This window comes from Patagioenas fasciata, chromosome 7 (assembly GCF_037038585.1).
Source record: "Patagioenas fasciata isolate bPatFas1 chromosome 7, bPatFas1.hap1, whole genome shotgun sequence".
Classification (NCBI taxonomy): domain Eukaryota; kingdom Metazoa; phylum Chordata; class Aves; order Columbiformes; family Columbidae; genus Patagioenas; species Patagioenas fasciata.
The window spans coordinates 1380652-1407425 of NC_092526.1; the positions used below are offsets into that span (position 1 = coordinate 1380652).

General features: G+C 47.6%; 1 long non-coding RNA gene across 1 annotated transcript in view; it reads left to right on the forward strand.

The window, feature by feature from the left end:
- Positions 1-978: 978 nt before the first annotated feature.
- The window catches only part of LOC139828344 (uncharacterized), a 64201-nt gene continuing 38405 nt past the window's right edge, over positions 979-26774 (forward strand). The window contains exon 1 of the long non-coding RNA XR_011739856.1: positions 979-1076. This is a non-coding gene — a long non-coding RNA (uncharacterized lncRNA). The remainder of the gene's footprint in view (positions 1077-26774) is intronic.

Genomic DNA, 26774 nt, shown 5'->3' on the forward strand with positions numbered 1-26774 from the left:
CTGGGCTCCATCTGGAAAAGGAGCCTAAAATACCAGCAAAGTGCCTGGAAGCAGCTCAGCTTCCGAGGAGTATTTCCACCTTTGCTGGAAAAATGAATGATTCTAGTTTGCTGATGTGTATGGCACAAGGGAGAAGCCTGAGGCTGGGGAGTGGTGGTTTCACCCCAGGGGCTCAGGCTGGGCTTGTGAAAGTTTCCTTTCCATGTTCCCTGCTGGATCCTGTACATAAAACCATAAACCACACCTTTCCGTAATCAATCACACGGTATTTCTGCTGGGAAGCAAGCAGAACTATAGAAGTACAGTCCCTGAAGAAGAAGCAGGACCCAGAGTGGGTGGTGGTGCCAAATCCTGGTCCAGGTACCTGATCTAAGTGTGGGGCTGAGCTGCGGGATGCGACAGCAAAGGGTCCTGTTTCAGGGATGTACAGGTGTGTTTAATGAGGTACCATCCTTTCTTTTTGATTTAAATGACAAAATTGTTACAAAGCTCACATTTGTTTAGGGATTGACAAACAATAAAAATGGAGATCATAATTTAAATTACTTAAAGTGTGAAAAATTATATTGGTTCAAAAACTTCAAGGAGATGCAAGACAGGATTGTTTTTTTTTTCCCTCTCCAAATCCACTGATCAACGATTGAGCATTAAGCTTTCATTCACAAAGCCAGATTGATTTCTCCGTGGTTCCTGACGTGGGTCACAGTTTGGGAGGCTTTTAAGGGCTTTTATGTGCTCTTGTGTTCCCAGAGGCTGGCTCCGAGCAGGCTGCTGTGCGGGCACACGGCTCCTGGGGGCCGCTGCTGGAGCTCCAGCCAAACCCCACCAGGGCTGAGCAGATGCTTCCACAGGTGGTGATGGAGGTGGAGATCATCACCTTCCTCCTGGCCTTGGTGTGGCCACCTGGCTGGGAGGAGGAGGAGGAAGAGGAAGAAGAGGGGCAATAGGAGGAGGGTCCCTATGGGGGGGAGGGTCCAGGACAATTTCCTTCATTAGCTGGGGGACTGGGGCAAAGCAACCCTTAGAAGATGCAAAGTGACGTGCTCCAGCGCAGTCCTGGGGACAAGAGCGTTCAGGTAAGCTTTTGTTGGGTGGTGCTGAAAGAAAGAAAAAGCCGGTTTTTTGTTATGAAATGCCTGTGAATTATTTGTGGTTTATTGCGAGCCAACGATCGAGAAACATATTTAAACTACAATTTTGGCACTACAATGTGTTTTTGAGAGTCCCCGCGGGTGCTGGTAGTTGGTGGTTTGCAGTTTGCGTTTTACTTGGCTCCGGTGGAAACTGAAATCAGCCTCGCTCTTGTGTTTCTGTTTGTGTTTCTTTTGTTTTTCTGTTTGGTTTCAGTTTCGGTTTCTCCTGAACCAGCCCAGGGTCCCCGGGGCTGAGCCGGGCTTGGAGGGGCTGAGCCGGGCTTGGAGGGGCTGAGCCGGGCTTGGAGGGGCTGAGCCGGGCTTGGAGGGGCTGAGCCGGGCTTGGAGGGGCCGAGCCGTAGAGGGGCCGAGCCGTATCGGGCAAATGCTGTAACATGCGTCTGTTTCTTGACCTTTTAAGAACCGTTATTGCTGTTTACTAAAGCACTAAACCAGGAACAGGGGTGAGGAACTCTGGAATTGTTTTGTTAGAGCCTGAGCTTCTCTGAAACTTGGCAAAATGGGCTTTAGAAAACGTGACCTGTTTTCCACAATTTATATTAGGCCCAAACTGAACTGATGCTTCTTTTTAATGTAACGATTTCTGGACACATTTTATAATTAGAATAATAGAATTACATTTATTAGATTCACCTTTGGGACCTTGCAGGTGGTTTCTTAGGGCAGAGCCAGCAAGTCTGGGACTTTGTGTCCGTTGGATGATGGTGAAGGGAAGGGTCAGACTGTCCGGGGAATGCTTTGTGTCTTCCAGGACGTGGCTGTAAAACTCCGAAGGTGCTTGTTGATTAGGGTGGAATAAAGTAACATCTCTGTATTCGCCTTTGGCCATGTGGGCCAGACTGCAGGAGGCAGTGGTCTTGTAACTAAATTCTGTGTTTTTTAGTTAAAAGTCTGGGAAGATCTTGTCTCCAGAATCGGTGTTTGGAACCTCACAAACCTGGTAACGGTGCGAGCCTTGGTGTCTGAGTTAGGCCATGCTGGAATGTTGTGAGCTGCGCTGTCTAAGGGGAAAGGGGTGAGAAAATAAACAGGTGAATGATTTTTGGCGTGTGAATTGGCACGCTGGGTTAACACTCCTGCTCCTTCGGTCTCCGAGAGCTGAGGCGCAGTGGGTAGCCGGGGTTTTGCCGCGGCTCTGCCGATACACATCCCTTTGCTGCCCAGTGTTGGGTACAATTTGCAGTGTCCCCATGGTCTGAGGACACCCGGGTCAGGGCTGGCGGTGTCACCATCACCCTGTGGAAATCTGCTGTTCCAGATGAGATCCACGGTGAATTTACCACGGCAAGTCATGAGTTGTCCTTAGAATTAAAAGCAAACAAACAGAGAAACCAAGGCAATTCCTAGTGCACTCCCTAATATGTCATAGGACCATAAACTGAAGGTAATGAATGTGTTCCTGTGTTTTACAACAAACTTATAGGAAAGCATTGCTAGCATTTCCAGTCTCTGTGGTGCAGAAATACGCTTAGCCCAGGCTTATTGCAAACATCACATTTAAGATCATTCAAGATCCCGAAGGCCACAATAAATATATTTACAGATGAATGTGTCCCAGCGCTGTAACAAATGCAGCAAATTCTTCATGGGATTGCTGTTCTGTGCTCGCTTCAAAACGCGAGGCACAGACAACGTTCTGTATGGGTTGTGCCTCAGGGCGCTGTTGTTGGGGGGGAGAAAAGTAGATTAATTTAGTTAACCAGTCTTTTATACCTTTTCTTCATAGGCTGCTGTAGGTCGAGTTTTTGTTTTCTAAATAACAGGGCCTAAAGCTCTGGTTTGGGAGTCTCCTCAATGCCACAGAGTTTAACTTTTGCACAAGATAAAATGACGCTTCCTTTTGTCTTTGAGCGTGGCTTGTTGGGTTGGTTTGTTTGTAGGTTCGGGTTGTTTTGTTTTGTAAATCTCAGCAGAGGGAAAGATGCAGCCCCAGCAGAGCACAGAACAGTAGGTGAACACGAAAGGAACGCTGTGCAAAAGCTGTTTGGAGGGGTGGTGGCAGCTCTGGGGCCGCAAAGGGGTGCTGAGCCGCCCTGCTCTGCTCCGTCCGCCAGGTTGTATGGTGTAAGCCAGTCCTATTAGCATGTAGGATGATTAGGTTCCCCTGTCACTTCAGTGAGGAAAATAGATCTATTTAAACACACCTTTAGTGAAATCCGAGCACAGTGGTTTTACAGACAGCAAGGGAAGCCTTGATTCTGTAGATCTGAGCGTTATTTGCGAATAAATGCCCTTTGTAGTCTCTAAGAATTATTATTCAGGATGTCTTCCCATCTCGCAGATGAACTATGAACTAATGGTTCCTTTTTGCATAGTTCACTTGACAAAGAATTGGTAGATTTTCTGTGTAATTTGCTATTATCCTAAAACTCTCAGCAAACCAAAATGCCAACCTGGGTTTTAAAATGTGATGTGGTTGAAAATGGAAATTTGACCACTCCAAATAGGAAAATCTTCATTTCCATTAGGATTTTTATGAACTGTCTGATTATAGATCAGAAAAACCCACACGGTTCTACAGCCTCCTGAGATGCGCCAGACAAAATGATGAAAACAAAGGCAATTATTTGTACTGGGAATGGCGTGTTTCATTTAATGCTTTAACAGAGAATATGGTCGAATTGGAGGCTGTTGCATTTCTTTAAGGATTTATTTACTTCCAAAGGCTGTAAGTCTCAGACCCTGGACTGCTCTTTCCAGGGAGGTGGCAGCTCCCCAAGCAGAAAACCCCGTGCTGGGGCATCACACCTGCATCTCCCTGACATGTCCTCCACCCATAGGATCTTGGCCTGGGTGGGGTTGAAGGGACCTCTGTGGATCCCCAGCCCCACCTGCTTATGCAGGGTCACAGAGCAGATCACACAGGTCGGTCCAGGCGGGTTTGAATGTCTCAGAGAAGGAGACTCCACACCTGCCAGGCTCTGGCACCCTTACTGAGAAGTTTCTTCTCAAATTCAAGTGGAACCTTCTGTGTTCCTGTTTGCACCCATTGCCCCTTGTCCTGTCACTGGTTGTCACCGAGAAGAGCCTGGCTCCATCCTCCTGACACTCCCCCTTTCCATATTGATCCCCATGAATGAGTCCCCCCTCAGTCTCCTCTTGTCCAGCTCCAGAGCCCCAGCTCCCTCAGCCTTTCCTCACACGGGAGATGCTCCACTCCCTTCAGCATCTTGGTGGCTGCGCTGGACTCTCTCCAGCAGCTCCCTGTCCTTCTGGAGCTGAGGGGCCACAACTGGACACAATATTCCAGGTGTGGTCTCCCCAGGGCAGAGCAGAGGGGCAGGAGAACCTCTCTGACCTACTGACCACCCCGTTCTAATCCACTCCAGGATGCCCTTGTTGAATTCATCAGGTTCTGCTCTGCCCAGCCCAGCCTGTCCGTGCCTCACTGGCTGGCATTGGGGATGTCCTCCCTGGCCGAGGCAGTGGCAGCGAGTGCTGTGTGACTTAGGCTGGTGACTGCCATGAGGCCGATATCTTGTGAGGCACCAGGGATGATGAGGGGGTGGCAGGGGCAGCAGCCCTCAGCCCATCTGGGAGGGCTGCCTGCTCTTCCAGAGAAACCCAAGATGAAATTCTGGAGCTGGATTCCTCCAGTAAGAGGTTTTCTCCCTACTCCGTGGATTTTTCTTCCGTCTGTTTGCTACAGGTGGAATATATTGTCAATATGCGAGCAATAAATCTGACTCCTTTGCGATCGGTTGTGTTTGCCATTCAGGATGCTCGTGTACTTTGATGGAGGAGGTGCCAGGGTGTGGTGTGGGACGTGATGAGCTGTGTGGCTGATGTTGTCTGTCCCGTGGGTTAACGGCTGAGCAGAGCCAGGCTTTGGCAGGGTTTATGTTAATGTGCTCCGTGTTCGCTCCGTCCTCTCTGTGCGTGGCTCTGAGTCCCCGGGGCTCCCCAGCCGGCTGGATGCCTCATTGCCTAGAGCAACCCGGGCACAAAGGAAACCGCCGTTCACAGCAAAGTGGGATTCTGTCCCCGCAGATGTGCCGCGCAGCTGGAGGAGGTCCCCAGCGGCTGTTTGCATCTCCTCTCCCCGGGGCCAAGCCTGGTTTTGGTGTCCAAGCGGTGTCTCGGCAGCGGTGCCAAGCCTCGAGGTTCCTGCGCTCGCTGCTGCGCAAATGCCCAGGACTGGTGCAGGATCCCTGCGCTCCCTGACCAGATTCCAACTCCCTGAGCAGACTGCAAAATTCTGATGCATGTCAAAACTGCCAAAGGGCAGAGACAGGAGCAGCAGGAGAAGGGGAAAAAAAACCCATCAGTTCCACACTAGTGGGAAAGCTCACTTTGCATCAAAGGCTGGTGCCAGATTGTGCTGCGACATGTGTGTCCGTTTCTAAGCAGGTCCCTTCACTCGGTTGCTGCTCCGCTCAGTCTGACTGGTGTGAACTTGTACGCGTACTGGGAAGGGGTTGTTAATGTGGTGGAGGCAGGTTGTGTCTACTGTTCCTTCTTAGCGCTGCTCTCGGCGTTTGGACCGGTTCCACGCGGAAAGCTGCGTTCGGATCATAACTGAGTTCTGCCACGCGGTCCTGGCACAGCGTCGGAGCTGGGGCTCAAGCGCTGCGTGGAGCGGAGCCCGGGCACAGCGAGGAGGAGGCAGCTCGCAACACACAGCTGTGCAAACAAGTTCTTCCCAAACAGCCGTACAGATCTGATGCCACACTCCATAATATTGTGACAAATCCACGTCTACGAGCCGTCTCGTGCTTGTCACCACCCTGCGAAGCGTGCAGGCGCGGCGGCTGCTGCCAGCGCGGGGATGGGGCTGGGCGGCCCTGCAGACGGGCTGGGGGGCAGAAGCTGTGCATCTCTGCCCCGCTCAGCAGGGGAGGGTGAGCCGGAACATCAATATACGTGTAAATATACATACATGCACATAGGAAGCTCAGAAGGCAAGTTTGGGATTTTTTCTTTCACTCTCTCGATAGGCAGACAGTCACAGTTCGAGAGGGGGTTTAATCTCTCGTAAACTCCGGGGGTTTGTCTTTGGAACGTGTTTCCAACCTGTGCCATCAGGTGGGATGGAGCATCATGGACTCTGGGGATAATTAAACTGAAGCGCTTGGAAGTTTTAGGTGTTTGATGTAGCTGGCAGAGATGGGAAGAAATGATGGGAATCCTGACTTGTAGCCCCGAATCTTCTCTTGGGTCCCCATGCCAGGAGCGGGTGCTGGGGAAACCCCCAAGGCAGCTCTGACGGAATCTCTAAAAAGAGCAAAACAATGCACTGACTCATTATAAGTCACTGAAAGAAAGAAAAAACAAAACCAAAAAACCCCCAGCTTCCTGAAACATTTGGTTTAGGTCCTGTCCTCTTTTTGACTCTTTCTGGGCTCACACAATGAATGTGTTTGAGCATGGGGTACACAAACTAAGGGCCATGCCTTGGTCTCAGGGAATAGTGGTTCTGGTTCTTAGTGAAATTCTAGAAATAAAAGATCTGGGTATTTCTCTCTGTGATTATTCTCATCTATTTTCATTTTGTTGCCAGAGTAGTTTTATTTAAACATAATCCCAACAATCTGAAATCTAAACACGGTGATGCCTTTCCAAAGCAAAGAGATGTTACAAAGTATTAGAAATTACAGGATACAGTAATAATCCATTTTACAACATTTTAATGGTGTCAGGAAGAATGTTACAGAGCGTATACAAAGACTTGTCTCGTTTCTGTTGACTTTAACATTGGCCAAGGACTGGAGTGTCTTTCTTACCCTGCTGGGATACAAAACCTGTAATTTGGAAAGCTTATACTGTATCAAAATTCAGAAATGTGATAGGCACAGGCTTGGATCTACTCCAGCAAAGTCAAAAAATCTGAAAAGGTAATTACCATGGAAGACCAAATTGTAGTCTTTGTATCTAATGTGTATTTAGCATATTTTTTTGCCAGTCCTGAGAAACCGTTCTCCCAGCTAAAGTGCAAGATCTGAATCTTTCCATATTAGGGTGGTTTTTAAAATCTAAAAAAACCCGACTTGGAGCAGAATTTCTGTCACCAGCCCTGTTTCTCCGAAGGGCCGCTGCCCCACGTTGGCACGGACGCTGCCGTCTGCTCTTTGCCGCCGGGTTCGGCGCTCTGCAGGTCGAGTCCCTTCGGCAGCGAACACTGACCCTTTGTCACCGCCGAGCAGAGCGTTGGCGTCCCCGTCCCAGGGCCCTGCCCGAGCTGTGGCACCCGACAATGGCCCCTTGTGCCCCTCGGGGCCGCGGGGGCTCCGTGAGTCACCGTCACACACGAGGCCGTGGCTGGACCTCAGCGACCACGCGCCTCTTCCCAGCCCGCGGACAGTGCTCCCGGGGGGCCGAGCAAGCTCGCCCAGGTGAATTCTTTCAACTGGCCCAGACTTCCATTTGAAATTCAAAGAATCCCAGCCTGGGTGGGGTTGAAGGGACCTCTGGGTCACCAGAACAGATCACACAGGATCCCAGGGGGTTTGAATGTCTCAGAGAAGGAGACTCCACACCCGCTCTGGGCAACCTGGGCCAGGCTCTGGCACCTCCCAGCAAAGAAGTTTCTCCACATATTTGGATGGACCCTCCTGTGCTTCAGTCTGTGCCCGTTACCCCTCACCCTGGCGCTGGGCACCACTGAACAGATTCTGATCCATCCTCTGACACCCACCCTTTTGAGATATTTATCAACATTGATCAGATCCCTCTCAGCTTCTTGTCTCTGAACAGCCCCAGCTCTCTGTCTCCTCATCACAAAGATGTTCCAGATCCCTCAGCACCTTTGTGTCTCTCTGCTGGACTCTCTCCTTGTACTTCTAAAACTGAGGACCCCAGAACTAGACAAGGCTCTGCTCAACAACGACTGTTGTTGGAGGTCTGAGAACGTTCTTATTTTCTGCATGGTATGGGTGGTTTGGGGTATCATTCAGCAGTGGAAGCCTGAGATTCCTCATCTCTTGTGGTTTTTCTTTCCCTGATTAAATAAAATCAGGACCTAAAGCTGGAGATGCACTTCTCTGCCCCAGAGCTGGCTGGGGGGGGAGGTAGAGGTGTGATGGTGTTGATGGGTGCTGGCCAGGACCCCTTGGCCTTGGGTGCTGGTTGCTGCATCCCCATCCCCATCCCTCTGCCTGCATCCCCATCCCCATCCCTCTGCCTGCATCCCCATCCCCATCCCTCTGCCTGCATCCCCATCCCCATCCCTCTGCCTGCATCCCCATCCCCATCCCTCTGCCTGCATCCCCATCCCCATCCCTCTGCCTGCATCCCCATCCCCATCCCTCTGCCTGCATCCCCATGGACCGCGCCTGCATCCCCATGGACCGCACTGCATCCCCATCCCTCTGCCTGCATCCCCATGGACCGTGCTGCATCCCCATGGACCGCACTGCATCCCCATCCCTCTGGCTGCATGGCTCTCACCGCTGTGGTGGAGCGATCCCTCTTCCACCGAAGGGACTGCGAGATAGAAATCCCAAAGGTTAATCTACCCATTATTATAAATATTTATAAATGGGTTGGATAAATCATACTGTGTAATTATCTACCTAACTAGTCAAGCCATTAGGACATTAAATAGCACAAATCAGAACTCATTTGGTTCATCATGAGCCTGATATTGTTATGAAACAGCTGAGCAGAGCTGTGAACCTTTAAGGGGTTTCAGGGCAGGGAGTGGGGTGGGAACTTTGTCTGCGAGGTGTGGCAAGCCTTCAAAAAATGGCAGATCTGAGGTATTTGGTTAAAAATGAGTATCTATGATGGGAAGGTCCTCCAAACCAGGAATGTTTAATTAGCTTTAAGTCAAAGTCTAACACAACAAAACTAAACCAAACCAAACAAAAAGAAAACCCAAACAAACAAAAACCCAAACTAAAATACAGCACTGAAATATCAAAGTCCTGTGTTTTGCTGCATTTTCGTGAGAATGCTTATGCAAAGTCTGTTCCGACTTTAATTTATGCCGTTTGTGGTTATCTATCGATAACGGGAGGGATAGCACATTTTTCTGCCTTGAAGACTTTCAAGAATTTCACGATCAATTGCAAAGAAGTTGTCTGTAAGTTGTGCTCTCAGTGTAGTTAACTGCTGAACTTCCACAGAAGGTAGATGAGGGTACAGTTACTGGCTTGTTTCCCTTCACATTTATGTTTCAAATAACTTCCAGAAAAAGGGGCAAAAAAAGAGGATGTTGGTGTTTTGAGAGCAGCCCAACCAGTGCAGCCCAGCCCCGCGGTGTGGCCGTGGGGACGAGGTGACGTGGGGCTGCTGTGGCTCCCAGCCCAGACGTGCCAGAGAAAACCCTGTGATAGGAATTGTCTGGAAATGGCATTGGAGTGGATTAGCAGGATTCCTCGGTCATAGGCAACAAAGAACATTTATCTTGTCTATTATACAAAACATACCAAGCCAACCTTCGTAGTATTTCCACTCAAAGTTGATTTTTTTTTTTTTGTAAACAAACAAAACCAAAATTTGTCTTTCCTACCAAGCCTAAATTTGAGTCTTCCGACTCATTTAAATGACAAGAGCCACTAAGTAATTAGTACCTGCTCTCAAGCCCCTGAGTTCAGCGCGGCACTGCAAGGGCACGTGCTGGTTCCTGCGTTCCCGTGCACTTTGTGGCTGTCCCCGGGGATTATTGTCCCTCTGCGGAGGACATGGCTGCGTGGGCTCCCGTGGGCGCACGAGCCCCCTTTGCAGGGGCTTGTCAGCCCTCCCGCAGCACAAACAGCGCTAAAGCCCAGCGGGTGCCGGGTGTGGGTGCTCCCCTCTGGCCACTGTGCTTGCACAGTTCCCTTCTCTCGCGGTGTCCTTTAAACTTGGGTTTTGCGTTAGTCTGAGGGCGAAGTCTGGAGATTGACAGTGGGGGCACCCGGCGCTGCAGCCTGGGGGTGCCGGCAGCTGACACCCCCAGGCAATCTGCGGCTGCACCGCTCTGATCTGCGCCAGCGCCGCTGCGGCTGCACAGCCGGGCACATTTGCTCCGGGTTTATTTGCCTCTTTTTTTGTATACAAATTGGAGAAATTATTTTGCGATGACATTTAAATAACAACGATGAAAAGTAGGATATAACTCCTCAGGAGTGTGTTCTTCTCTTGGTGTCTGCGTGTAGCTCCCACTGGTATTAACGGGAATTTTCCAGATGTATATGAAGAAGAAAAAACCTTTAGCATTGCATAACCAACCTGAATTTCTCCGGAGACTGTCGGGCACTGAAGCAGTTGGTTGAGATCGCTGCATTTGAGAAGTTATTTGTTTTACCTGCACATCAAACTCCAACTTATATTTTTATTTCAACAGCATATTGCACATCCTGCTTCTGGGAGAGCGGTGCACACACATCCAAGTGAAATTCTATTTCACACTGTGCCTAAATACATTTACTGAAATGAGATTCAAACAATTAAGTATGTCTTCCGTGATTTTTCTCTCTGTTAGTCCAGTAGCCTAATAATTATCTCAACTGTTTTAATATGACTTGCACTGCGTTGTCAATTTATTTAGTTGGAATTAGTTTTCTATTTCTTTTTGTAAGTGTTGCCTGTTTACTTAACAATATTTGGCTTTGCCTAATGATATGTACAGAAGACAGGGCTAAGTGGAACATCAGCTGTTTACATCAGCTCCAACAATTAATGCATGTTAATTTTTAATTACAGTGATTGTACTAGAGGCAGAATGTATGTTTTTTCACAGAACAGATGTACTAGTCAGCTTTGCTGGTGAACATGCATATCGATTAGATGTTGATGCTGCCAGCGTTTCCGAGGGTGTCAGCTCCTAATGTACTTGCAGATGTATGGATTGCGCTCCCACGCACAGCGCTTTCTGCGGGGAAAATGACCTTACACCGGCACCCAGGGTGGGCAGGGGGACCTGGCAACTTAGAGAAGTCCAGGGCTCGTTACCCACAGGGTCTTAATTCACCTTTAAGCTCTTTCAGTGATTGGTGGGTTTGTTTTCTAAGTGCTGAAGTCCAGATTTGAGTGTTGGAGCTGGTCCTTTTAAAAATACGGGGACTCTTGAGGATTTTAAGTATGGCAAATTTACATTAGGGTTTATTTTCACCTAGTCTGTGTTGGTGGGTGCGTTTTTTTTGCTTTGCCTTCCCAAGACTTCATTCTAAAATTGGGAAGAGACTTGAAAAGTTTGCCGGACTGGTGAGTAAACATCTGGCAATGCAGGGTATGCCTGAGAAATGGACAGGGAAAGGGGCATGTGAGGCGACAGCAGCGGCGCTGGGAGCTCCTTCTTTCCTATTGTACCTGGTGACCTCCTTATCTGCGGCTGAACCGCGGAACCGGTGGTGATGGAGCCCGTGTTCACCGTTCACTGGGGTCACCTCTGCCCGCTGTGCCACCTGTGGGGCTGAGCAGCTCTGGCCCAGCTCCTGCGTCTCCACCTGCATGGAGCAGGTGGGAGGTGTCACCGGAGCAGGCGGGAGGTGTCACTGTGCTGCCCACATGCCCTTGCACCCGCCGGGTGTACCCAGCTGCTTTGAGTGGTGCTGGGGCAGGGCTGAGGCTCGCGTGTGACCTTGCTGGCTGAGATAAGGTGTTGGGGTTGCTGGCAGGTCAAATAAAAGTGTTGGAGGTGCTTTTGAAGAGTGGTGCTTGTTCTTTGCCTCCAGGTTCACCACCCAGGAGTTTGAAATATCTTGAGGGTGGTGGGGCAGCAGCCGGGAACGAGGATGCTTTTCCCGCTGTTAACAACGCTGAAGGTGTCTGAGATGTGGACCATGCTCAAGCCTTCCATGGCAACCTTGCAATCCGTTTGTGTTTAAAAGAGGCACCTCTCCGTCTTCGCCTATAAAAGGTCACAATCTAGACTGCAGAGTTGCAAAGGGCTCCTGAACAACCATTCAGGGTGAAGCTGAAGTTATTTTGATGGTGAAATTCCTGTAACCACAGCAGTGAAACCCTTGCACTAAAGAGCAAATTTCATCTTCAAGCCCTACAACCTGCAATTCAAGCTGTAGACGATTACAAATTCTTGATTACCTTGGAAGGTTTTGTGAACAGCCAGTTGTCATGAAAGCCCAAGACACAAAGGCTTGAAGCCAAGGCAAATTTGTCTTAAGACCAATTTATTTTATTTATTTTTTTAATTGCCGTTAACCTTGCGTGTGTCCTTGCTATGCAAGTGCTGTGATAAGCACACTAGGGTGAATGGGACTCTGTTCAGCTTCGTGTCCTCGGTAGCACTAACAGGCAGTATCAGTCTTTCTCGTTTCAGGTTGGTTTTGTGTTCAGCAATTTTTGATGTTCTCATCAGGCAGATACTTACAAAAAAATAAACACAGAGTTATCAGAAGTAAACTTTTAAATAGAAAACTGGTGTAATTCCAGGGGGCTGTTGAGAAATAAGGAACTGTAGTAAAACATGGCTTTCCTAATTGGTAACAAACTCATTTACATCATATGCATGAGACCAGAGTTGCCAGATGAATGTAGTAATGGTCCTGTTTCGTAATGTATTCACCCTGATGTGCACTCTTGCATCTGTTAGGTACCTAAGTAGTTATTGAAGAATTTAAGAATTACAAATATTGCAGGTAGCAGACTTTTCATGCATAAACTACAATATTCATAGCGTACCAGCAAAGCCACCTAATGAGTAGTAAAAATGAATCATAGTCCTCTCACAAGACGTATTATGCGCAAGTATTATAATGTCTGAGGAGAGCCTTGCTAGTTCTGTTACATCTCATGGGCCTCACATACAAGCAACAGTGATAACGCTTATTGGAAAAAAAGGAGAAAACCAGGAATCCTTTGATGTGGTATTTCTTCTGTCATGGGAAATGACTGTAAGAGCGAAGTCTCAGTCCTCCGGAAGCCAGTCGGAGTTCTGCTGGTTAATTCCACGGGGCTAACATTCGTAGACATCATGGAAATCATAAATATCTGACTGTTGCATGAAATTAAATAGTGAAAGACAAAATGTGAACCCAAAGGCTCCTGTGGGTAGTTTGGTGGGCTCAGTGTTGAGAAATGCCAGACACAGGTAACGGAGAACATTACCGGGGATGTGTTAATGCTACTCAACTAGTCATAACTATTAGGTTACAACTAACTCAGAATTAAGCATTGTGCCAATAAGCGGGCAGCGAATGTGAAATATGATCTGAAATGATGTTTTGGAGTAGTTGAATAAATAGTGGTTCCAGAATAGTACTGAGCTTCTCTGTGGCAAACTTGATAAACAGACCCTTATTTTAGTAATTACTTGGAATGTTTTTCTGGAGTAAATCAATTGAGTCTGCAGACAGAAAACGGAGGTGAGGATTTAAGCCAAATCTTCACCTGTGGCATCAGGTAGTGAACCCTTGCATTTTGAGCACTCAATTGGAGTTCATACACTGCTGGAATTTCCTTTCTCAATGAAGTAGACAGATATCCAAGTTGGAATCCAGCATGAAACATTGGTGTGTGCTGCTGGGAGCTCCTGCTCTGATTTCCCTCATCCTTCGTTTCTCTTGGGGTGCAGAAATACCACAGGTTCTTAACTATTTTGGGGTTTTCAATCCAATCTCATAGAATCTGAGCTCTGTGTGGGCACAGGTAGATCGTTGTCTCTTAGTCTGTACGAGATCCCTAGCTCAAGGGAACGTGGCCATGGCATAGTCAGGTTTTGTTGGGTGCAATTTGTGCCGTAAGCTCGGGTCTTGTGTTAAATTGTGCTCTTTGAGTTTGAGCATGCTCCATAAATGCAGTTGTGTAACCTCTGTAGAAGGAACCTGCAACAAGAGTTTGCTTCACCTTGAACACAACTACAACCACCTCTGGAGGGATCATGGCAGCTCAACAGCACCCAGCAGAACAGCACCGAGATGGGACAGAAAACACGTGCGGCTTTGTGTCTGTGTGCACGTGTGAGCAATGTAAGAGACTGCACGATTCGACCGCTGTGAGGTCGTATGGTGGCGGAATGCGATTACCTGGGAGAAATTTCTCTTTCTTGGTTATACCCTTGTCGTGTGTTTTTGCTTCCTGGCACAGGAGGATCACAGTTGATTGGGGTTGAAGGGCCCTTCCCAGCTCCCCAGTCCCCCCTGCCATGACAGGGACATCTTCACCAGCTCAGGTTGCTCAGAGCCCCGTCCAGCCTGGCCTGGGACGTCTCCAGGGATGGTTCAGCCACCACCTCTCTGGGAACCTGGGCCAGGCTCTCACCACCCTCAGGGCAGCAATTCCTTCCTCATGTCTAGAAGTCAGCAAGTCCCAGCATCAAGGGGTTAATGAGAGAACTCTCCCTACTCATCATCTCTGTTAGCAAAGAAGTGCCAAGAAATAGACTTTCTTTTTTTTTTTTTTTGGGGGGGGGTGGGGGGTAAATTTACTTTTGGTCGCTTAGTAAATGGAGCCGTGTGTTAAATGTGGTTTAATGCTTTGTGGTTTTTGTGGGTCCCCCCATGTCCTTGGTTCCTGTTGGTCCCCCTGCTGGGACACAGGGCTGCTGTGCAGCTCAGGGATCTACGGACGTGGCTGAGTGCACAGAGCCACTGCCCAGCTGGGCAGGAGCAGCATCATCCACAGGAGACAATGCCCTCGCCCCCAACCCCGTGCCCAGGGAAGGGTGTCCCGGGCACTAATTGCACTGATCGTCCCGGGCTGGGGTGCAGCTGAACTGGGCCATGGAGCAATGGCAGCACCGGCGCCTCCAGCTGCAAAACTCCGCAGAGGAAAACTAAAGAAAACACAAATGGAAATATGCGTCAATTGGCGTTTTTGGAGTCCGGAATCTTTTAAAGGCTCTAGGTAATCTGTGACTTGCTGTCCCTTCAAGGACCACCTTGCTGCTCCTTTCAGCTGCTCCGGCCAGGGCAGGGGTGGGCAACCCACCGCGTTGGATGCGCCTTCCTGATGGAAAACTGCCTTGAAAAACAAAGCAAAAAAAGAAAAGCGAACCAACCCCACGCCAGTGCCTTCTGTTTATGCAGAGCTGCGAATTAATAGTTATTAACAATATATATTTTTTTCTGTTGTGCATCCTTTTTCCGATTTCTGTTGCAACCTTCCCATAGCGGCGCTTCCCAGGACACCCGTGTCACCGGCTCCCGCCCAAGCCCGTTTCAAGCAGACGCCACCGTGCAAAGCATCATCCCTCCGCTCTGGTGGGAGGGGACAGCTGATGGTACTTTTCCTCTTGATGGAAAACCATATTGCTCTAACCCCCCCTTTTTGTTTTATTTTTGGTGGACTTCTTTAGAAGTTACCGTTTTTAACAGACCATTTTCTTTCTTGACTTATATGAGCACAGGCACATATATGAGAGACTGAAATGATTCATGTTTTCTCTTTAGGATGAGAACAGATTGCATATATACATATACGTGTTTTTTAAATGGTTGTGGTGGACCAGATACCCATAAAATCACTTTGTTCTTTTGGCGCGTGCGAGCAACAGTATCTAAAAGTAGCGTATGGCGATCTATATTTCAGAAAGACAGCGAATATATTAGTCCAGAGGGAATGCATCATTTTAAGTGAAAAATCTATAAATAACAGCATTTGGTGGTTTTTTAATGTTAAAATATGTTCCTTTTTAATTAGTCATTATATGTATTGATTGATGCTTACTGTACTTCTGATGCCTTTCCTTCAGGGCTTTGTGTATTTCATAGATTGGAAGATGTAAAAATACTTTAAATCAAAGCAGTAAAATAAGCGTAGTTAGAGGGAGAACACGAGGGTTTTTTCTTCATTTACATTCATTACATATTATGAGTTTAATTACCTCCCTCAAATAATACCAGTATGAAGGAATGATGCTAAGGAAGGCGTACTTCTCTGATGATTTTATTGATTGTGACTGATGGATGGCATCAACATTTCATAGTGAAGAATCATGGTTTTGTTACATCAGGAAAATTAAATTGGGAGAGTTATTTTCTTTCCCAGTGATAGTGGCAGTTAGAATATTTCACCTGTAATGAGATGTGTGCGTTATGTGCCATAGTGAACCACTGCTGAGCCATTAAATATATGTAAATGAAGAGAAACACAAGAGAGCCTGGGCATAATAACGTGCAGAACAGAGAAATGGATCCTGGAAAGTGATTAATTTATTTGATGATGCCTCAAGTGAGGAATTTTAGGTCACAAATGAAGTGACAGAATGACAAATTACCATTTTAAAGAATTTACTGGGCATCATTACTGAACAATTGTCAGGTAGTTTATGGTGGCTGAGAAGATGGTATAAATATAGATCTTTTCCTTATCTGAGATGAATTATTAATCACCTTTTTAAAAATCTTTGTGAGTGATGGTTGGCTGTCTGATTGGAAATAATGTGTTCTACAATTTTAACTAAATTCTAATATGATATGTTACAGGAATCTTTACAATTAAAGTCTCAGTGGAGAGTGGTAGGAGGTTTACAGTCAATTGCGGTTTTAATGTGATAAAAGAGGATGAATTCACTAGCATATTTCAATAGGTTTCCTTAGGTATATTATCCCTGCTGTGATGTTATTCAAATGTTTACAGTTTATTTTCGTTTGAAAAATGACATTCAGATACTTAAATTGTTTTCCTTGCTTTATTAGTTAATGAAAATGAAATTCTTGTAATTACTATATTTTTGCTGCCTGCCACATTATTTAAAGTGAAGTGACTGGCTTTGTCAGCCGGGTTGTAAATGCCGTCGTCTTGTGTTTTGTTCGGCTTCTGTTTGCTTTATGTATGTCATGTCCCTTCCCTGTCTATATGTCACTGCCTGCGGTACCGCCAGCAGCCGGGGCGCAGACGAAGGGGTAGGCACGGGAAATTAAATGAGAAGTAATAATGCCTTTCTCTAAGTTCATTTCATCTGTTTGATGAGGAAACCCACCTCGGTTTGGCTGGGAGCAGGCGCTGGGCGTCAGTCCCCGCTGGGCAGTTTAGTGGAGCTTCTGACTTGGAATATTAGGGAGGATTTCTGAATGCATATGTGCGCGTTGTATCGCTTGTGTTGTTTCTTTCCCTAGTTGTGTACATGGATGGATACGTGTGTGCTCACACAGAGCCCTGCAGAAAGAGACGCCGGACCGTACAGCAGGCGTTCCCAAAAGTGCATTGAAAACAGATAATTACTCTCTGTTTCTCAATGGCAAATCACTAGTGAATCTGTATCTTGTAGTGTTAAAATTCTCATTATTTTGGTAATTACTCTTACTCAAGTGTTGAAACAATTGGGGTAAATCCAGCTGCACCGTAATTAAGAATATTTGGGAACTTTTTTCCTTGTCATTTTCTTTGTTCGTTTCCTGCCTGGTTTGCGGACCCGCTCAGCTGAGCTCAGTCCTGTGCCCAGGGCCCTCGCGCTGCGACCAACCTGCCGCACTTACTTTGGGAAACCTCCGACCTCCTGGTGGCAATATACTTGTTTATTTTAATTTTTTTTAAACTTAGTAAATTAATAGTCAATTTACTTCATAACAGTATCTTATTTCTGCCCTGCTTTCGTCTGGAATGGAGTTAATTTTCTCCCTGCTAGCTGGCGTGGTGCTGCGTTCTGGCTTTGGGATGAGCAGCATGTTGCTAACGTGCTGTTTTGTTGTTGCTGAGTGATGTTTTACCAAGTCGAGGACCCTTCAGCAGAAGGTGGGGGATGCGCGAGGAACTGGGAGGGGACAGAGCGGGACAGCTGACCCCAACCCATAAAGGGGTGTTCCAGACCCTGTAATGTCATGGTCAGTGTATATTTTGGGGGCAGAAGGAGGAAGGGGGGATGTTCGGAGCGATGGTGTTTGTCTTCCCCAGTCACCGTTACGTGATGGAGCCCGCTTTCCTGGGGTGGTGACACCCGCCTGCCATGGGAACCAGGGATTTAATTCCTTAGTTTCCTTCTCTTGTATGTGCAGCTTTTGCTTTACCCATTGAACTGTCTGTATCTCAACCCACGAGTTTCTCACTCTCACGCTTCCAATTCCACCTCCCATCCCACCGGGGGCAGTGAGCGAGCGGCTGCGTGGGGCTGAGCTGCTGCGTTGCCCAGTGAAGAATCTTGTTATCGCCATTTTTCATTGTTAAATGTGAAGTTAAATGTAAGTGAATTTATTTTTAGCCGCTTCTGAAAATTTTCTCCTTTTTTTTATTTTTTTAACGGTGATGGGATATTGAAAATCAGCTGCTTTGCTTATTGCACTTCCCTTTAGTGGCTGATTACCTGCTCAGCACCTCCCGCTGCCTCGGCGCTGTTCCGCTGCCTCGCTGCCACTGTGTGTTTCGGATGAAAACGACTGCTTCCAAGTTTAAAAATAAAAAATAGACGATGAGGCTGTTTGATTTGGGTTTGTTTGACAAATAAGCTTTGAATGCATAATTCCAGTCTTACTGCTGATTTTGTGGTGTGTAGCTTTAACTCACCTGTCTTGAGTTCTACAGAATACAGGCAGAAATCAGTAATATTAACCAAATCTGTCCTGTAGTTAGCACTGAGGAGTCGTGTTGTCTGTGGAACCGGTGCTTGTCATTGACTGTACCCGCAATTTGTGCTCTGGTGCCGCAGGGTCCATTCCGGTGACAAATGTGAGCGCGGTTGGTGCCGCTGCGTGCGGCCCCGCTCCGAGACATCGCCGGCGTCTGAGCGCTGCAATTGCTAATTACCTGTTCGGCTGGCGAGATGAGGCACCCGAGATCCTCGGAGGACACGCACTTCGAGTCACAGTGAGGAATTCTTTCCCTCTCGTGGATTTTGGATTGCTCCCTCTGGTTGCTCAGCTTCACGAGGAAGAGAAAGACCTTTTCGTGTTTGCACCTCAGAGTAGCAGTAAATAAAGAAGTAACTTGGCTGCTTTGGGTTCCAGGCTGGCTGGGGCATAAAATGGATGTAAATGATCTTGATTTTTCTCTTTTGCAACAATAATTCCTAAAAGAATTGACATTTTGCAGATAAGCTAGACAGGCATTAAGTGAGAGGGTTCGTTTCTAAGGGTATTAAAACCCTTCTTTTCTTTTCTTTTCCCTCCCCATTCATGCTTTGCAAATCGCTGCTTGAGGGTAAGGACGTGTTAAAGGGGAGTGCGGAATGGGAACTGGGGAGTTTCAGGCATGGCCAGAAGTCTCTTTCAACATTTCTTTGGTGGAATAAGCACAGTCCAGATCCACAGAGCCTGGGATCTGCAGAGCCTGGCTTTGCCCCACTGCCACCCCAACAGCACCAGTGTCTCCGGGGTTAGTCCTGGCTGGAGCAAAGCCAAGGACTAAACTTCGGCATCACTCACAAAGGACACGTTGTCCCCTCTGGCTTCCAGCAGCCCTTGGGAAGCCCCGTGGTAGCGTGAAGCTCAGGGCAGTGGGTTGGTGGTGTAAAGTAAGTGTTGGTAAACTTTTGTATATATCTCTTACAAGGATTGTTGTCATAAATTCACCTTAATTGTTACTTATTGACAAGGGTAAAAGGAAGCACATGATGGATGCTGCCCAGTGGAGATCCAGTAAAATATATAATCTATTCTAGTCTACAAATGTTGAGCTTGTAACTTGACTTGGGTCTGACAAACTCCAAATTACATATACCGTAGAAAATTTAATATTTCATAAAAACCATTCTCTGCCCTATAATCCTTAACAGACACACTGTGTTTTAAGAGGAGGAAAGAAAATAAGTTGGTAGTAGAAAAAACATACACAGTGAGTTCTCTGTGAAAGACTCGGTGATCGCATTCCAGGGGCAGGATTTGCTCCTATGTTATTTATTTCAAAACACCTGAGATGCTTCAGTGCTGCCCAGTGAGATGGGTGCTGGGATTTGGAAAGGAGCAGTTTTAGGACATGGGTTCTACATGGGGTCTTATGGCTAAGGAATGGGCTGGAAGCAGACGTTGCTCAGAGTGCGGTGGGTGGGCTGGGAGTGTTAGACTGGTCCCAGTGGAGCCAGGGCTGCCGTGTGCCAGCGGGCTGGGAACCGTGGCTGGGCGGAGAGAAAGGTCTGCGATACGGGAGAGAATCATTCTGTGCTGAATGTTAAAATGTGCTTGGAAATAAAATCCAGATTTGTTGTGTTGTTGCAGCATCAGCAAAAATACCAAAGGGTGTGACTGTGGATCAATGATTCCTGTAGGCTTTTAATTAAACTGAGGGCCATGCAGCCTGCCCGTGCAGGAGAGCCATCCTTTTTTTGTCAGGGTTACAGGAGAGTAATGGGTCGTGGTTTAATTTAGGTTTGTGAATTTTTCGTTGCTGGATGTGGAAGAAGAGACTGTCCTGTGCAGTGATGGAGCTAACGGCTGCAGAGCCCCGGGGATCGTTGGTAAGCAGCAGAGAGGAGCTGGAGGTGAAGCTGGAGGTGGTTCCAGGAGAAAAGCTGCTGCAGGAGACAAGTGGTGTTGGGTCCTGGTGGCCACCTCAGTGTCCGTGCTGCCAGGAGGGCGATGGTGTCCTGGGCCGTGTCAGGAGGAGCATGGCCAGCAGGTTGAGGGAGGTGATGCTTCTGTTCTTCTCGGCATTGGTGGGGCTGGGTCCGGTGCTGGGCTCTCCAGTGCAAGACAGACACGAACACCCTGGAGACAGTCCAATGGAGATGACTGGAGACGTCCCAGGCCAGGCTGGACGGGGCTCTGAGCAACCTGAGCTGGTGAAGATGTCCCTGCTCATGGCAGGGGGGGCACTGGGAACGTCCCTCCAACCCAAACCATCCTGTGATGAAGGGACTGGAGCATCTCTGTTGCGAGGCCCCTTCCAACCTCAGCCATTCAGTCAATTAAAACATAGTTATCTGCATGATGGTATAAAGGAGACAGGGCTTCCATTTCTTCTTGGCCATTGCAGAAAGCGGGGAGTTCTCCCTCCAGGTCAGAAGAGCCAGTTTGGGGCTCCCTGCTCGGAGCGGCTGCTCCCGCTGTGTGGTGGGTGGGGAAGCTGCAGGTCGGGGTGCTCTTGGGAGGGTTATTCTGCTCAGCAGGCTGCCCCAAGCACTCAGAGCTGGGCCAGCACTGCGCCTCCATCTCACTCTCCTCCTTCACTTAGAGGTTCTGCTTCTGCTTTCTGCAGTTTCTTTTATTCCCCAAAATATTCTGTACCAGCCTTTGACTTTTGATGCATGACATTGTGGTTTTTTTTTTTTTCTTTTTCTCTGTGGGGAAGCCTTGATGAGAAATTATTGCAATTTATGAAAGCTTTATTTGTGCTGCTGATGACTCAAAAGTTAGTAATGCTGCTTAGCTGTGATTACTAGGTTTAAAAAAATGACACAAATGAAAGTGGGACATTTTGATTTCAGCAAAAGTACTTTGTCTGAGGCAGAGAATGAAAGTGTTTTCTATCATTAGCATTCGCTCCTTTCAATAGAGCTGTGCTTGTTAGTAACTTTAAAAGATACAATGAATCGAAAAGTGTATTAATCCACTTAATGGACCTCTAACAAAACAAATAAGCAAATGCTGAACAGGAAAACTTCAGAGCTTTGGGGAAAGAGCTAAATGCAAACTTAAGGATGGGGGAAATATGTGAAGACGCTGTATTTTACTGGGTCGCCTGAGAAACTGTGATGGAAAAGAATCCATGCACTGCCCACTGTCAGCTGAATGCGGTCCTTCAGATTTCATGGCTATTGACCCCAAAGCAAAGGCGAAGCTGGGTGGTGGCTGCAGGAGATGCTGATGGGAAGGGTCTGGATGGGGCAGGGGGTGTTTTGGGAGGGATGGGCAGAGCCAATTTCTCTTTGCCTTTTTATCTTTTTTTTTTTGAAGAGGTTTCAGATCTGGGAAAATTAGAGGGGGAATCTACATGGTATTTGAGGGATTTCCTTTGTCTTACGAATATTTTATCTTTTCTATTAAAACAAAACACCAGGAGGTCTGGCAGGAAGGCGAGAAAAGGTCAGGCCGTGCGCTCGTTTGCTCTGGCCTAAGTCCGGACCCATGCCTTTAATATCCATGGGGCTGCTCTGGATTTGTCAAAGTGCAGCCGAGCAGGATGCGGGCGCGGGAGGCGCCTGCGTGGCCGTGGGGCCCCGCTCTGCGGGGACAGGGCGGAAAAGACACCTGAACTTGGGTTTTCTGCAGCTGGGCGCGCAGCCCCTGCAAGGGAAGGGTCTAAAGCACCCCGGGGTTTGCAAGGACTCGCTTTTTAAAGCGGGGTATCATGCAGATAGGGCAGACGGGCTCTGGTGTGGCACAGTTGGCTCCTTGTGGAGTTTGACGGAGGCGGGGATAAACTTGGTTTGGGGTGCCGACGGTAATGCGGTTTTGGAGGGTGCTGAATTAAAAACAGTGATTTGTGGGAAATCAGAGTCAGGAGAAAAAATAAAGCTTCTTGAGTGCTATTTTTAAAGTTGGCATTTTTTAAAATGTGAATTGCCTTTGACTGGATAGCTTTACATTTTACGGAATAGCCATCCCGAGTGTCCATCTGTGGCGAAGCTCCTGGGTGTGCTGGTGTGACTGCGGGGGCGCGGGGCCCGTTCCAGCCGTGGCAAAGCAGCACATCCCAGAGGCTGCGCCGGGTGCCCGCAGCGCCAGGCTCCGCACTGCGCCCCTGGCACAAAACCGCTGCCAGGAGCTTGTCCTGGGGGAGAGAAGAGCAAAACCCCGTGGCGTTAGCTGGCGTGGCTGGGGAGGCTGCTTTTCCCCTCATTCTGCCTGTATTTCTCATCCCTGCATCTATGTTTTTAAGGAGTGAGGATAATTTCTGTGAAGCAGCAATGTCCTGAGATAATTCAGTTTGTGCATCAGTGATTTCCTAAAAGATGTGTTGTGTTTCTATAATTGTTGGTATTCTCTTTGTTCATATCACAGACAGTAATTGATAGGTCATCCCCCACTATTTTTTTTGTAAGATGATGAAGCTCACACTTGGGCTGCAGGATTTTATGTGCTTGTTTAGGTTTTGGTTTGGTTGGTTTTAAAGTGTGTTGCAGGAAGCACCGCTTGGTCCAGGGGGCAGATGTAGAAACCCTGCAAGTGACCACGTTTGGTAAAACACTGAGAGCCAATATTTAATACTTTTTTTTAGTAAGTAGTTTGGTGCAAATGCAGTTGTTCTTTGTCTTTGTCAGCTGCTGGGGGTGTGTTGGTGTCACTGGTGACGTTCCCAGTCCCTGACGTCCCCAGCAGTGGCACACTGAGGATGTCCCTCTGCATGGTTCCCCATTCTCCTCTCCCCATATCCTCCCAGTGTTTATCTGCGGCTTCTAATTAAAACAAATAAACAATCGTCTTCAGCAATACACAATGTCATTATCACACTATTGTACAACATTTTGCCAATGTACATTGATTTTTTTTAGGTTTCAAAGTTGTGATGAAGCATGAGGGAGAGCATGGCAGGAATGTAATAATGGATGTGTTTTCTTGGTGATGTTGAGACTTGTGCCGGCAAGCTCCGTAATTCAGGCATTAGAAAAGAGTGAGCTGTGTTTAATAGACTACTTATGCAAATGGCAGCAAAAAAACATGACAATAAATAAAGGCATTTATTTTTTATCTTGCATAGGCCATGCTGCGGAAAGGTGTGCAACCAGAGCTCTGGAAATATAATTTGCAAAGGTCAAAGATTGATAGCAGAATTCATAAGTGCCCCTACTTGACTGAACTGGCCAATTATTCTTTGCAGGTAACTTGGCAAACACTTTTGCATCTGTATCAGAGAAATTTCAAAATTCAAATTTCAAACTTTCAATAGAGGTGCGAAGGACGCATCCAAGCTTCTTGTGCCAGTGCCTTCAGGAGCGTTTCTTACAGCTGGAGATGCTGAAAGTATCCGTGGCCCCAGGGGTGATGAGCACCTGGGGCTGTGCTGATGGACCACACTGTGCCAAGGGGGTCAGCTCCACCCGAGCATCTGCAGCAGGGATGCAGGTGGACCTGTGGGTGCTTCTTTGGGGGTCCAGGAGAAATTTAGATCTAAAAATGAGGAGACAGGACAATAGATATTTAGTGTGCTTGTTCAGAGAATTGTTTAATGTAACTCTGGGTTACTGCAGCAGGCGGAGCCTGAGGACATCAGCTGAGAGCAAATGAGGCTCAGCACTGTTGGGAGACGGCTGGTGAACATGGGCAGGAATGTCATGGGCAGAACATGGACACAGTTGTCCCGCTGCGCAGGCAGAGCCCTGGCACCCTCTGATCCCAACTGCTGTGTGCTGCTGTGCTTCTCACACCTCCCAATGGCCAGCAGAGCTGAGGAGGGACACCAGAGGGGATCAGAGCTGCTTGGCACCTCCCATAGGGGAAGCCGCCAAGTTTCTGGTCCTCCAGGCTGGCGGGGTGACAGCGAGGGCTGGGACGGAGGTGGGAGGGAGCTCTTTGGACTGAGGCAGGACGGCTGCTCGTGTGCGCTGTTCAAGGCTTGTGCGTCTGTTCCGGGCAGCTGCCTCCAGTGGCAGTTAAGCCGGGCTGAAGTGGGCTCTGCGTCACCTTCCCTGTTTTCCTCCATGAGGATGAATGATTTGAGCACAAGATCTTCCTCTTTTGCTCCCTCTTGTTGGGCTGTTTTCCTGCTCATCTCCAACTTCAGTGAGCTCGCTTTCAAAGCATGAGCCAGGCTGCCATGGATTAAGCATAGTATTGAATTAGGTATGGATAGAAGATGCAAGTAGCAATGACAAGATGATATGTATTGGAATTTTGTGTTGGTGCATATAGCATGTGTGGTTAAAATAGGAGTGCATGTGAGAATGCTATCCAATGAATAGACATTGAAATGTTTGTGTGAAGTACTGTGGATATCATCACGCAGGCTGGACCGTGAACTTGAGCATGTCTGGCAGGCAAAGCTGCTGAAGTGCGTTAAGGATTCTCCGCACATAGCGTCCAGGAGCGCTCCTGGGGAGGGTGGGGGGGAAATAAGCTTTAGGTTATGAGCAGCTCTGATCATGGAAATAACCTCAAAAATCACTGATTAATTTGTCTAATAGCTATATTCTGAAAATAACGTTTCTGCACGTATTTCGAAAATTCCCTCTAAAGTCTCAACGTTTTCCATGTCTTGCCTCAAGAAAAACAGCTGCAGTTGAAAATTGAGAGTCGTCAGTGCGCATTGTCAAAACAACTTTATTTTATCAAGTCAAGATAATCTTGAGAGAAGCCTATACCCACTTTAATTGCTTTGACATTCAATTAGCAAGAGATTCTACTCCTCCCCAATGGAGGGAGCGTTTGTGCTGCCCGTAGGAGACGGTGGCTGGAGGAGCAGCGGGGACGCTCCGGCGCGGCTCCTCTCACCCATCGCTGCTGACGAGGCGTGTGCTCCGGTGCTAGAAATGCCACAAGAAACCCATTCCAGTGCTTTACCTTCCCATGCTGTTTGGTTTCTTGTTTTCCTCTCCCGAGTCTCCCTTGTGGGAATTCAAATCCCTCATTTTTTTGCCCAGTCCACCTTAAACATGAAAAACTGATTTTTCCTTCCATCTTTGCTACAGCTGTCAACATACTTGGAAATTGTTATCATGTCCTCTGCTAAATGTTCTTTTTTAGGATAAACAGCCCCAATTCTTTTAATCTTTCCTCAGATGTCAGCTTTTCCAGACCTCTGATTAATTCCATTGCTTTCCTTGCGATGCATTAATGCTCAGTGAATAATGACTCTTGTCCCCTAGGATAGGTCATTTATACATATAGCCGAATATTTATTCATTTAATCATTTTACAATATGTCGATTGACGTAGCAGCTGAGCACTTGCATAGTTCTTACAAACATGAGCGCAAAAACCATAAGAAACCTAAATAAGTGGTAGCAATTCCATCCAATAAAGATATTTGTTGTGCTCTGAAACTTGTTGGGCTCTGGCATTACAAATGGTTCAAGTGAACCCTAATTCTGGTGGGCTGGACTTGTTGCAGATGGACATCAATGGAACTGCTGGAGGTGCCGTGGTCCTGCTGCTGCCCATCTATTGGGTGTCCAAGGAGCGGCAGGAATCCCAGCTCACACCAGGGAAAGGAATGGGAAAGTTAGTGCAGTGTTCTGGTTTTGGTAGTTAGGCTTGCCTAAACCTGCCATACAGCAAAATTTGCTCAACCCGTGAGGTTGTGAAAGACTTTAAATGTATTTGTACATAAAATGTCTGTTGGGGGCTGAAGTAGGTTTAAGCGAGAGCTGACACAGCCATGCTCTTAATAGGCTTGGTAGATGACTAGAAGGTCTTGAAATGTGCTGTAATTAATGACAATGTTACAGACGGCAGCTATTATCTGTTGTGGCTGGTACCCGCTCAGTGAGGATGGAGACTGCAGCCTCCTGAGCTGCAGGTGCTTGTGCATTCAGAAGCCAGTACTAAGAGATCTGAGCCGGTTTGTAGCTCCTGCTCTGCCCGCTGTGCCAGCAGCCCGTGTTTCTGTCTGCACGGGCACGCTGAGAGCTGCTCCCAAAAACGCCCTCTTGGGCTGCACAGCGTTCCCTCTCTGAAAAAACCTGGGGGTGACTGTATTTTCCTCCTGTGATGTGTTGGGGATGAACTAACCCATTTTTAATTAAAGCATCTGGGGTTTCCAATGGGAAAGGTGACAGAAAGGGGAGGGAGGGTTGGGTGGAATTTCTTCATTCCGTTACGTACTGTTCTGACAAAATGCTTAATTTTAAAAGGTTTAATAATTTCATTGGCTTTGTGAGAAATTTGGTATTCAGAAAAAAAAATAATCCAAAGGAGCAGGGACAATGGGCGAATGTTGCTTTTCCTGAATTGGTGGCAACCTGAAAACCAGAGGGAACAGACAGAGCAGGAA